General features: G+C 44.9%; 1 pseudogene; it reads left to right on the forward strand.

Moving 5' to 3' along the window:
• The first annotated feature begins 7,679 nt into the window (after nt 1–7,679).
• On the forward strand, nt 7,680–10,607 carry LOC119341111 (annotated as a pseudogene).
• Nucleotides 10,608–14,488: the final 3,881 nt, after the last annotated feature.

The following is a 14,488-nucleotide window of genomic DNA, read 5'->3' on the forward strand; positions in this document are numbered from 1 at the left end:
ATATTGTGTTAGATTTTTTTATGATTTTTTCTGTTGTAATTTAGATGTCAAATTTTTATAATTTTTTTCTGTTGTAATTTAGATGTCAATTTTTTTCATATTGTGTAAGTAATTTAGATGTCAAATTTTTCATGTTGTTCATAGTATTTTCTTTGTCAATTTATTGTGTATGTATAGGAAAGTTAGTTAGAAAAATAATAGAACTATAGTTAAACTAGTTTATTTTTAGTAAGTAGTACTTTATTTTATTTATAGTAAGCGCTTAATATATAGTTGAACTAGCTAGTTGATTTAATAAACCAATTTAATTTACTATATATAGAAGTAGTTTATTTTTAATAAGTACTATTTTATTTGTTTATAGTAAGTGCTTAGTAGTTGAACTAGTTGATTTAATTAATAAAACTACTTTATTTAATTATATATAGAAGTAGTTCCCGCATCGACGTCGACGATGCCTATCCCGCATCCTCGTCGTCGTCGACTCGGCGGTGGTGGAGGCCTGCTTGATCAGGGCCATGTTCGGGACTGGGCTCCGCCGGGCTGGTATTGGGAGGTGCTACCTTCTGGGGGACGTAGGTTGGTGAGGAGGCAGCCCGTTGTTGACCCGATCCTTGTTTGGTGACGGTCGCGTGGGCCAGTGACGGTGCCGAGGCTTCCGGACACCGTGGAGGTGGTACGTCACCGTGTCAGCGAGGAGGATGAGCACGTCCGTCGCTACATGGTTGCGTTGGAGGGCAGGTTCGACAATACCTGACAGGTTCTTCAGGGATCTCACTGGAGCTATGATCCTGTGATCGTTCCTTATCTTTGGGTGTCCACCGCCCGCGATGATACCCGTCGGGCGCTACGGTTCTAACTGTAATAATTAACGATGCTATATGTATGATAGTATTCGAGGAGTATTCGACGATGTACGGACACAAGAGATGATGTACTTTTGGTTATAATTGAATGCATGCTAATTTGAATACTACTTTATTTTACGATTTGGTTTTGCTTATTGAATGTTCATATTGGAAAAGTACTCCTACTTTGAATGCTAAAATTGAAGAGCACTCTATGCAGAAATCTAAGAGCCCCCTCCATCATCCACGCCGTCGTGGGGGTAGCTTCTCCTTCATTCCCGTGTGCTAGACAATTTGTTGTAATAATGCACTCGAGAATGAAAGGAGGAGCTACGTACCATCAACGATAGTCAACCCGTGATTAATAATAATGATCTAATTTAGGTTTTTTAGTACATATATTTAATATTTGAATTATGAACTTAGGCCGGAAATGTCGTACTCGGACGACGAAAACCGCCTGGGGAGTGCAACTGGTGTCACGACGACCGAGGTATGTGTGACCGGTTCATTGAGCTGGACGAAGATCGGCGCTTCAGCATTAAGCTCGAGGAGACCTTCGATGTTCATACGGTACACAACGACGACAATAGTTTTTCATAATTAAGCACGACTTCAACTATTTTAACGTGTATTTTTCATCTTGTCCAGTTCGACTAGCTTATCTCATGCTATGCAAGACGCTATGTCTTGGAGAGGATGGGTTTTGAAGACCATGAAAGTATGGAAACCAAAAAAATTCTCCTAAGGACCCATTATGGTGTGGATTTTCAAGTAAAGCTGTACAATGCTGAGAGTGTAACCCATTTTGGTTGCAAAAATTGGAAAGCACTTTGCAAGATGTATGGTTTTGATGAGGGTATGCTTGTCACCATGGATCTTGGTGATCCTACAATCCAGCAAGATAATATGGGCATTTGTGTCCTTGTGGATACACCTCCAATTCTTCCCCGTGTGAGCTTAACATAGTTATTAAGTAATTTATATTGTTTATTTCAAAATAGTTGACAGCTTGTTTCCATTGACAGCTTATTTTCATTTTTCAAAGAATGTGCGGAAAATGGTAGACAAAACCCACTACACCGATGGCTCCGAATTAACTTATAAGGAGAAAAATCATCTGATCGCATTTTATACTGATCTTGAGAATTACAATGTCTACAATCGAACTCCTCAACATTATGGTCAATACGTGCCACTAGTGCACGTGTTGAACTACGGTAACTACCATGGAGATACCCTGGTAAGATTTTTTACTATTACGACATCCCTGCAGGTTTTTTTAAATACTTCTAAAACTAGTACATCATTGCTAACTACGAAGTTATTACTATGTTTTGCAACAGATAATCCCGAATGATTGTGTGCCTCATCTGATGTATACGCACGGTCGCCTTGATGTTTTGAACATACAACCAGGTCGTGCTACAAATCTCAATTGTCCATACCGGATTTCTAAAAGAAGTGGAGACATAACAATCAAAGAATGGAAAAAAAAATGTATGGACAGTCGTAAGGAGCTTCTTGGAAGCAAAAGGAGGCGAAGCACAAGAATTGGAGACAGGATGATCTCCATTCTTCATAATGGAGAGTCAGCGTCTATATTGTTTTATGCTATTTTACCTTAAGGGTGTTTAGGTCCTACCTAATACTGATGATCATGTGCTAAGAACAATTATGTAGGGTTGGGTTCGATGACTATGAGGATGATGATCGTATGACTTGTTATTAATAACGAGTAGAAGTTGTATGATGATGCATGATTAGTAGGACTCGTTATTATATATGATGATGTATGATGCGAGCATGCATGAGTTATTATATATCAGCGGGTGAAATAAACATAGCAGTATAAGAGAGGGCACTTCTCTCTATTAGCTACCTAATAACAACCTAAAATTAAACCCCAAAACCCCTAAACCAGCCACTTTTTTTTAAAAAAAGAAAAACCTCAGTTGCTGACACGTGAAAGCTTTTTGGTCCCGGTTCATGTCACCAACCGGGACCAAAGGTCCCCTTGCCTGAGCTGCTCGCAGTGGCCACGTGGAGGGCCTTTAGTCCCAGTTCGTGTTAGAACCGGGACTAAAGGGTGAAGGCATTAGTAACGACCCTTTTCTACTAGTGCTAGCTGATTGGGAGCTGGTAATTAACTTGATTTGTATGCCTTGCAAGCAGTTGGTGATAACATGGCGCGTGTGGCCGGGTATATATATACATACGCGTGCGAACGGAAAGACAGCATGTTGGCATCGATGGAGACGGTGTGTCAGCAACGATGCCTTCATTAGTTTCCGCGTCATTTTTGTGCAGCGCATATGCGTATGTGAAATTTAGTATATCCGTGTTTTCTACGCGTACAAGTCCCTTTGAAGAAGTTTATCATCGATCATGGAGGTACTAAGTAAATGTGGCGCATGCCTGGACCTCAATTCCTTGCGTCAACTCATTCGAATTCAAATGATTTGAGGGTTGCTCGCCACGCCTGACGCGCGGTCCTTGCGTCAATTAATTTTTTTTTTCGAGATTGACGGGGGGGCCAAAAACCCCACCGCTTGTTATATTCCCACTCGAAAGTGACTTGGCAGTCAGTACAGATACAAGTAAGTGCACAAAGGCACAAAAGGAAATAACAGGGGAGGGCTTCAAGAGGAAGCCCAAAACTAGAAGAAAGAAAAACAAAATGGAGGGGAAGGCTGGCAACAGAACCAAACCGAAACCCCTGGAGGCCGACATCTCAGGTAGCAAGCTCCGCTGAGCAGCTTGTTCCACCACTGACAATGAACCAGAACAAGGCCTAGGGAGAAAAAGACGGGCACCATAACAGCAACTCGCAATGGAACATCACTGGCACGAACGAAGGGCGTCGGATAGCCGAGTTCGTGCGGCGACACCGGTGTGCGCCGGCGAAGCCAAGAGACAACAAACCACCGAGACCGAAGGGCACGGCACCGGTGTACCGCCGCCGAGGTCGAAGAGCAGCGTGCCGACGAGGCCACCCCAGGATGTCCACGCAAACGTCGTCCGGGCCACCATGAAGCACATCCCTGATAGAAAGGAGACACCGAAGTAGAAGCATATCGAGAAGCATCACTGGCGCGAACGAAGAGCGTCGAATAGCCGAGTTCGAGTGGCGGCACCGGTGTGCCGCCAGCGAAGCCGAGAAGGCAACACGCCACCGAGACCGAAGGGCGCAGTACCGGTGTACTGCCGCCGAGGTCGAAGGGCAGCGCGTCGTCGAGGCCACCCCAGGATGTCCAAGCAAGCTCCACTCGAGTCGCCAAGGACAATGGCCAGCCAGGGATCGAAGCCGAGGTGGAGAGGAAGCAGCAAGAGGCGAGTCCACCCGAAGCAGAAGAAATCCAAGAAGATGCCCCCAAGGAGGAAACGGCGTAGAGACGTCGACACCATCCGACACGGGGAACCCCGGGTCCGAGATTTCTCTCGGGATCTGAGTGCTTGGGGGGGAGGGAAACAATGCCAAACTCGACGCCTTCAAGAAGGAAAAATGGCGGCTGCAGCCGTCATCGTCGATGAAGTTTTCACCCGGCAATGCCTCCTCCACCTCGCAACCGGAGCAAGTCGGCCAACCACCGCCGTAGCCCAACAATCTAGGCAGCCATGAGCTGCGAAGCGAGCTACGGAGGGCCAAAGAAGCAGCAACACGCCGGGGCGCTGCACCCAACAAGGAGAGGTTGAGGTGCACCGCGGCCAGCGCGAGGCCGCAACGAGAGAGCACGGGGAGCCGGCGGCGACGCGGGGGTGGCCGGAAGGAGGGGCGGCGGTCGGTGGCGGCTGGGGTTCCCCTCGAGTCGCCCGGTGTGGGCGACGCGAGGGTCGGGCTCCTCTCTGCAAGAGGAAAGTCCTTTTCCTCCACCGCACGGTTTATGGTCAGCAGCAACGCCGACCCCGTCGCCAGCCAAGCCGCCTCCTGACCCCCAGCCGCCAGATCCGGCCGGCTCGCCAGATCCGACCGCGTCCAAGCCAGGGGCCGTCCTCCAGGGGGAGCCCGCGTCCTCCCGCAGCATCTCACGGCAGCGACTCGCGCGGCCGCGCCGCCACGCTGCCACTAGCGCTCGCAAGCCGCACGGGCCGCGCCGCCCCTGCGCCCACAAGCCGCGCGGGCTATGCCCAGCAACTCCACCGCGCAGCCGCGCGCACACGAGCAGCCCGATGGGCGCCCGGCCAGCCGCCTCCATCTCCCCGTCGCGGATGCGCACCGACCAGATCTGGGCCGCGCAGAGCTCCCCGACGCGACACGCCGCCGTCCTCCTCGTCGTGCTGCACCGGCAAGGGCTAGCGCCCCGCCGCCGCCTTCCTTGGGGCCGGCCCGGACTTTGCCGGTGGGCGCCCTCTAGCGGCGGCGCGGCTGGAGGGAGGAAGGGGGGAGAAGGTGGCGGCGCTAGGTTTTCTCCCCCCGTGTCGCCCCTTGCGTCAATTAATTAAGCACTACGAAACCATATTCTATACCCAAGGGCCAAATGTTTATGACAGCAAGTGGATTGATGGATATGAGGAATAATGAAGCTCCATCGGCAACGCGGCCGTCAACGGCCGACACCGCCGACGACGCCAACGCGCTGGGCGGGATGTGCACGGCATGGCAGCCATGGTAATAGTTATCTAGAGCTTAATTGATTAGTCAGCAGGGGAGAGAAAAAAGGGCATATTCTCAACTGCCTAGCAAGAAAACTACTGCTAATCAGTTACAAAGTACTCGTACGTAACCTAAAAAATGTCTTATATTTTAATAAGGCGGTAATAGCTTTAAAAAATTGAATATTGTTCTCGATGGATGGGATGTGTCATGCATAGGCACAGAGCATCTCAGCCCATACTACTACACAATTCGATGGAGGTATGTATCTGCTACTATTCAAAACCCCTTTTGTTTCTGTTATGAAAAGACAAGGTCAAGGTCAAATGATGTGTGACAGAAGTACTAACTAGTCTTCTCTTCTTTCATGATGTTACTTCCGTGTCCTTTCTGGTTCTGGCAACGATAAATATAGCAGTACTATTAAATTTCTATCGAAGGGCTGAAGGCCGATCTTTATTAGATAGAAAAGAGGGTACAACCAGACGCCATCAGGCTAGGCGATCTAGTGCCGATGGTTCACTCTAGCTTACAGAACAGACGCTCTCACCCCAGCTGGAGCAGAGAGTACTATTAAATTTCTACGTGATCATCTTATGTGAGATTCTTCTCATGTCATCAATCTCACATTGATATGAGTACGTATGCTTACATACGCGGCATTGTCCTATTCTCAGTTCTCTTTTGGACAGGAACATGCAAATCATGTGGTAGGTACGCAAGTTTTTTGTTTTTTTGCGGGTTAGTTGGTTGTTGTGAACATCTCTCTCTCTCTCTAAATGGAGTAAATTTCGGTAGGTGTTTCCATGTAAATATTCAGACTAGTAACTAGGTCTTTCAGGTTGACTAAGATACACGTTGCCGTCCAAAAGAGAACTGAGAATGATCAGCTTCGTCGGGTCAGTCGCTGATGTTCAACTCCGTGTTGCTATAAATCCACATGACATGCACGTCTAAAAGATACTGCAAATTGACGGGATCTGTATCTACTCTTTTGGGTCGGTCGCCTATGTTCAACTCCGTGTTGTTATAACAAGTTGCAGATTTTTTTCCCGCAAAAAGAAATTAAAAAAACAAGTTGCAGATTTAAAAAAAAACGACCGGGCACATATAAGATGTGATATACATATATTTCTCCTATCCTATGTAACAAGGAGCTATATATAGTCATTATATTAAAAAAAGGAGCTATATATGAGAGCGGCATTACTGGTTATGGCGGCATCTGAACACTTTATCCTGTTCGTTGGTTCACGACTTGGGATGCGCGCTAATGGGCCCATGTCAGACTATACGGACAAAGTAAAATGTTATCGGCCGGCTGAATACGGTCCTAAACAGTTGTGTACGCCAGCTCACGGGCACGTTGTGGAAACGTGCGGTTACTTCGACGAGCCGATTCGTGGCTCAGGTCCGTTAGAAAAATCTTGTTCCCCGAGCAGACACGTAAGGCCGCCGTCTGATGCAAAAAGCCGCCGTCATCGCTGCAGTAAATGATGTCCGCGGAGGACAGGTGTGGGGCAGCTGGAGACATCGCGGTGTCCCTTCTTTGCAAAAATGAGTAATTCCCCCACCCCGCCGCTCCCCCCTTCTCCCCAATCCTACGAAGCGAAGACGGCGGGAGGTGAAGAAATGGCGGCGGAAGGAAGTGCAACGATGTGCGTGGAAGAAGTGTAGAACGGGCTTGAATTTCTGCTAGATCCAGTCGACAGGTACGATGTTTAACTCATCACTCTATTCTTCGGTATTCAGGGATGCCCCAGCAACAGGAAGAGACTAAATGCTTCTCATTTTCCCCCCTGATGCCGTAGATTTTCTTTGACTGAAATCACTGCCGACGTTGAGCGGCCAGATCCACTGGTGCTGATGGACGTCCGACGGTCGGCGCCGGCAACTGCGACTCATCTTGCGCGATTGTAGTTGGTCACATCGGCGCTTCATCTCATCCTAACAGGTCCCCGGGCAAGAGGCCGCTGTCACCAGCAAAATCTGCTGAATCCACTGAAAGTTAACCCCGAGGCACCGGGGTGGACGACGAGGTAAATATCTGATTCATTGATCTTTTTTAAAGCGCACAATTTGGTAGAGGTGTGCAAATTACAGTAAAACAAATTGTGACAGCTAGTGTCATGAAAACAAAACAAAGCTAGATTTATAGTCACACTAGTCATATCCTCCTGAGATTGGCGAACTGAAAAGTGAGCGTCCCTCAAATTTCAGGTTTCGAGTTGGGCGCGCTCCCCCGGATAGAGTGCCACGTGCTGGGAGGGTAACTCCTTTGGAAGAAACCATACGGAGATATGCTGACAAACCTTCAGAAATTGTAGTAAGGCCAGAGATTGGGATGAGTTTTGATTCCCTTGGAGAAGCATACGATTTTTATAATCTATAATCTATATTCATGGGAGTTTGGATTTGGTATACGATACGGCAAGAGTCGTTTGAATGTTGAGAGGACTAAATGTATGCAAGAATTTTTTTGTGGATGCTCGGTTAGCACCTTCAAAATCACACAAAAAAAATATTTTGGGGATAGTCATAGCCCCTGTATTTTCATATGTTAATCCCTGACTACTGGAAAATTGTTTGCAGGGGAAACCAGAGCAGCAGAATAGCAGGTCTTGCCGTTGCGAGTGCCTTGTGATGGTCAGATTACTAAGAGCTACTGACAATGGATGGTACATTGCTGAGCACCAGTCGAGTCACAATCATTCCTTGTCGCTTACGTGCGGAGAAAAAGTGCACTGGCCATCCCACAAACACATAGATGTGTACACAAAGGATTTGGTGAAACAACTCAGGGCAAACAATGTGAACCTCAACAAGGTGTATAACATAGTTGGCAGCTTCTTCGGGTAGTCACAGAGCGTTCCTTTTACAAATATGCCATTGCACAATCTATGCGGGAGAATAAGTCGAGACCAAGCTGATGATGATGTGAACAAAACCCTTGCCGTATTCAAAGAAATTCAGCAGAATGACCCAGAATTCACATACAGGGTCCAGGGCGATGAGGAAAGCAGAATCAAAAACCTTACGTGGATGAACGGGAACAGCAAGTTGCAGTACAAGTTCTTTGGCGATGTTGTCACATTCAATACGACATATCAGACAAACTTGTATGACTTGCCGTTTGGTTTGTTTGTTGGAGTGAACAACCACTTTCAGAGCATCATTCTTGCTGGAGTGCTGATGCGTGATGAACAAGTAGAGAGCTTCCAGTGGGTTTTTTCTGAGTTCATCAACATGATGGGCGGAAAACACCCCCAGACAATATTGACAGGTTTTTGCGAAGCTAAAAACAGACCGATGCATATGTACTTGTCTACTACTACATAATTGCACATATTTGACCCAATTTTACTCTGTTGTCCATATTGCAGACCAAGCTAGAGCCATGGAGATAGCAATCAGAAGCGAGCTCCCTAATACCGTCCATAGGTGGTGCAAGTGGCATATTCTCAAGAAAGCAAAAGAAAACCTTGGCCCACTGTACACAAGAAAGAGCGAGTTTAGGGCTGAATTCCATAAAGTCAGGAATCACATGATAAGTGAGGAGGAATTTGAGACGGCATGGGCTTCACTAGTTGAGAAATACAATCTGAAATCCCACAATTACATGACAAACCTGTACGAGATACGGCACAAGTGGGCGAAGCCATACTTAGGAGTCTTCTGTGTGAAAATGACCAGCACACAGCGTAGTGAGAGCGCCAACAACATGTTGAAGATTTACATGCCACCAGCTAGCCCAATGCATGTATTCGTGCGCCAGTACATGAGGCTTCAATTCGACCATGAATCAGATGAGAGCTATCAGGAAAAAAGAACAAGGATTGTAAGCTAGATTTACTAGTGCTTGAAGTATGTGTGATTCTATTCCATATGGAAAATACTAATCATCTATTTTTGTTGTGCTCCTTTCGGCAGAGTGGCTGTAATGAGGACAAACATTGCTATCGAGAGGCACGTGAGTAAGGTTTACACAAGAAAGATGTTTGAATTATTTGGTGATAATACCTTCGAGGGTGGATCATACCAAATTGAGGAAGTGGAGAAGAAGAAAATATATATTGCAAGGCACAATGACGCTAAAAAAAGAGAGAGGTGGAGCAAGGTAGAATATGTGGTGACCATATCTGACGGTGGGGATTGGTTTGATTGCAAATGCGGGCAGTTTGCACACATGGGGATGCTATGCTGCCAGGCCTTGAAGGTTATATCTGCTCGCCGCTAACTTACAAGATGTATGGTGACAAGTGTGTTTTCGTGACATCCGTGGGGACTCACTTGTTTTCCTCGTTTACTCAGGTGATGGACCACATTGGCGTGCAGGAAATACCTAAGCGGCACATTATGAAAAGGTGGACAAAAGATGCTAGGGACATCTTGCCACAGCACATTGCTCACTTCCAAAAGGACCAGGCTGCTAATCTATCATTTACCTGTCGGAGTTCGACTCTGTACCTGCATGCTATGGAACTGGTGAGGATTGGAGACTCATCAGTAGCTGCGTACGAGTTGGTACTAAAGAAGATGAAAGACCTGATCGTGGAGGCATCTCCATTTGCTGAAAATAGGGATGGACTCGGGATAGAGGATAGGATAGCTGCATAAGCAAGCAGAAAGAACAATGGCTCAGGTATGGCAGTGGGTACCATTGAACCGGATGTCCCTGCCAATGAGAACAACATGACTGCATCTGGCAACTAGGATGCGCTCGCTGCACTGTCAGCTCCAGCCAAAAACGTGGTGTGGGACGACCATGCTCAAGCAGAGAGAAAGCGCCGTATGAAGGCCTGAGCAAGAGGACTAGGTTCTGCAGCATTTGTAAACTCCCAGGGCACAGGAGGAGTACATGCCCGGAGGCCCCGGACCGTGGTGATGTTCCTAAACAACCTCGCAAGCCTGTGACTTGCAGGAATTGCGGTGTTACAGGGCATCGGCGCACCTCGTGCACTAGGCCGCTCATGCCTAACGCATCTTAGAATAAACGTTGAACCCATGTACAAGTAGAATAATGGATGATTTCCCAGTGTGTTATGTGTGGATGGATTTCCACGCTTGATCCCAGTGCCTGTAAACTGTGAAGTGATGAAGCTTTCATGTTTGAACCGATGTAGAATCTAGAAGGATTGTACACCCAGTCCTTGTGGAGTGGCAAGATAATAGTAGACCATTCATCGCAACCGGATTTGCGATATGCAACGTTTTGTGTGTTCAGCACCGAATTGCAATGCAGGTTGGAGCACACAGCCAGACAAAGGCACGTATGCATAAAGAAACAAGCACTGAAAATCTTTGGTCATTCTAAACTGATAGTTTAGTGTTTGCAGGACTTCGGATATTTTATTACCTAGCTTAAGTCACTTAAGGAAATATATCAGGGGTTCTAGCCACAATCGACAAATGATAGATGTGAGCATGTAACTGATTTAAATGACTGATTCCAATCACACAGTGTGAGAGCAGTGAATCAGGCAGTTATTTGTGAAGGTGGTAATTAGACAGAGATTTCTCAAAACAACATCATCACAAGAAAAAAAATGAATGTGAAGATGACCAAAACAAAAATCTCCATACATGGCTACATCCTTATATTTATGAGAAGAAAGTGGACAAGATGAGTCCTTCTTAACTGTAATTAGTTTTCTAGATGTGAAAGTAAACACTCCAGAGGTACACTGGATCTATATTTGGATTACTTCTCCATTACCTGGGCCATAGAACAATTCCGCGGAAATAAATGTTGTGATCATTATAGTGGAAGCTCAAGATTACGTGAAAGATATTTATTTTGTACGATTCTCTTAAAGCAGGAATTGAAACAAACACAGTGTTTGTAGGACTTCAGATTTTTATTACCTAGCTTAAGTCACTTAAGGAAATATATCAAGGGTTCTAGCCACAATCGACAAATGATAGATGTGAGCATGTAACTGATTTAAATGACTGATTCCAATCACACAGTGTGAGGGCACACTATTCTTTCTTTGTTATTCAGAGCAATGACTCAGGCTGTTATTTGTGAGTGCAGTAATTGGGCAGAGATTTTTTTTCAAACAACATCATCGAAAGAAAAGAAAAAATGAATGTGAAGATGACCAAAAGAAAAAACCTCCCTGCATCCTTATATTTATGAGAAGTGGACAAGATGAGTCCTTCACTGCAATTAATTTCTAGAGGTGAAAGTAAACACTCCAAAGGTAAACTGCAGCTTTATTTGGATTACTTCTCCATTTGGCCATAAAAGATAAAAACTATTCCACGAAAGTACATGTTGTGATTTTATGACTCCTAAAATGGTAGTGGAAGCTTGAGCTATGCGAAAGATATTTTCTTTTGTACGATTCTCTCAAAACTGATGTATTTTATGACTCCATTTTCTTTTGTACGATTCTCTCAAAACTAAGCTGAGCCCCTTCATGTTCTCTTCGAGCATCGGGCAGTGGCGAGCCGCGGCACCCATGCTCTGGTCGGCCATGTCGGCCATGCCAGTGTCGCCCATGTACCATACTTATCTCATGCGGCACCAGGCCTATGGCTGCTTCTACTGGGAGTCCACCCTGATCAAGAGGAGAGAGTTGCTTGTGCTCAACATCTAGAGAATGGAGTTCTCCATTGCTGAGCTCCCATCCTCTGGTTGGGGCACTCTAGGGGTGGCCATTGTGGAGGCCGGGGAGGGCAGGCTTGTGCTGTTTGGTATCCGGGATGGAATTGCCGGTGGCAAACCTGACCTTTGCTATACAGTTAGGCGTAACAAAGGCAAGAATTCTGGTCAATGGCAAATGATGAAGACATTTGCACTTGGTTCTAAGGGCTTGAATTATATCTAAGCCGCAACCGAGAGTTATGTGCTCCTTATATGTTCTGAAGCCCCGCGGTTCGTAGGCTTGTCTATGGAGATGCCAGAGTTGGAGTATATCTCAGTGGACGTTAAGAAGCTGCAGCTTGAGAGCGTCTGTCTGAAGCCTTTTGGGAATTCCTTGTCCAGGACGCGCATATATGCCCACTTCCCGCGGTTGCTGTCCTCGCCGACAATATGAAGTGATATATGTTTTTACTGCATCCTAGTTGTGGAGAACATTATACTTAATATTTAGCAACGTTATTATTATGATGGTTAACTATACTATCTATGTATGAAAATTAAGAATGTAGCATACTAAAAATCATTTGTAAGATATTATAAAAGTTCAGTATAAAAGTACTTATTTTAATTTACAAAAGGCAAAATTTTATTTGCATCACTGCTATACAATAATTTGCTTGCAGTTGGTCAGAACTGTTGTAACAGATTTTTGTACCCTTTCAATCTTCGACTGTGTTCATATGTTTCATGTTAGTAGAAATCACAACGGAGACTCATGAAGCAGAAAAGCTAGACTATTCGCAAAATTCCATTCAAATTATACTACAAAGTAATAATGTTGAACATCAGTAATAGCATTGTTCTCTTTAACAGATTATTCCGGATGTAATACAATAATAATGTGCCATTAATGATGTAAAGTGCAATTATTTTATATAAATGATGCCTTAAGTGCCCTTGTGTTGTTATAAAACTTTTTTTATTTCAATGTGTGTAGTACACGACTCTGTGCATCCTGTAACGAAGAGACCGGGGTAATCCCATTTTCAGAAAAAACATGACATAGGTAATCTTTCTTTACTTAATTCTGGTACGCCAGCTCCATTTATCTTGCGACATGTGTCATTGACGTGAGACTATATGTGCACCCCCCCCCCTCCCAATGCTAGTTTCATAGCACACGTTCATAGATAAAATGCTGAAGTGACACATCAATTAAAGAAAAAAGAGAAGGGAGTTGTATCTTAGTGAAGATATTTCTTAGCACAAGTTCATACATAAAATGTTGATGTGACACATCTAACGAAGAAAAAGAAGGGAGTTGTATTTTAGTGAAGATACGGCTCTTCTTTGCCGCGTTTTCTACAAGTGTAATTAATGCTCTAATCCGGTGTGCCTTTTTTTTCTATGTTTGCATTCTGTCCTCTTCTCTGCATCTAGGCTAACAATATTAAAATGCACATGTGATCCATAAAGAATTTAAATGTGATTGCTTCTAAAAATTTATTATCACCTAGGATTACTGTTAAGAGCCAATACATTGGGAGCGCCTTGGGCACACCTTTTACGAGTATGGCAAATTCTTCCGCTAGGCTCGTCACTAAAATTAAAGGACCTTGATAAGTGACACATGTGTGGCACGAACATATGGTAACTCCGATTATTTTTTATGGCAAGTTTAGTGACGCGAGGATGCCAATTTTAGTTTTCAAGCATGGCAACTACTTTTCGGATGACAAAATTCAGTTTTTTCTGAATTTTTTTTTCTTTTTAGATGGCAATTTTAGTAGTAAAATGTCAGGGGCGGAGTGCTTCGTGCCACACATGTGAGACTTATCATTTGAAAAATTGAAGCTGTCGGGTTGCACGGCCTTAGCGCCACCATATAATGATCTATACATTAGTGTCCCTCTCTATGGGAAAATCCGTGTGGATGGCTCATGGTGTGACGAATGTGGATAGCTTCACTGTATGATGCTTACGACGGTGTGTGTCCAGTTGGAGTTGTGGTGGCCAAATGAATTAGTCATGAGTTCTAATTGTAATTTGGCTAAATTGCGAGTTGTTACTAATTTTGGTTTGAGACCGCTTGGGTTCAATTATCTGGCAATACTATTGATGAAAAGGGCACATAGCCCCTGATCCATTTCAAACGAAATGAAACAGAACAATATTTAGTTACAACACGCAAGGACATGCCAAATTGCTGGGGATTTTTTTATTAAAGGATTGCCAGATACTATGGGGAAGGCAATTGCTAAAAAAAATGCTGAAAAGAATTGTCAAATACTGTAGGGAAGGCATTCGGCAATTCTTTTCAGCTTAATATAGATGAGATGCAAATGTGCTTCCCGCTCGGAACCTCCTCAAGTCCTCACTCGTCACAATAAGATGCTGAAACGTTCCATGAGGTTGCAAATATAACCATCCTTTCATTTGGACGATTAAAACCAA

Source organism: Triticum dicoccoides, chromosome 7B, assembly GCF_002162155.2.
Source record: "Triticum dicoccoides isolate Atlit2015 ecotype Zavitan chromosome 7B, WEW_v2.0, whole genome shotgun sequence".
Taxonomy (NCBI): Eukaryota; Viridiplantae; Streptophyta; class Magnoliopsida; order Poales; family Poaceae; genus Triticum; species Triticum dicoccoides.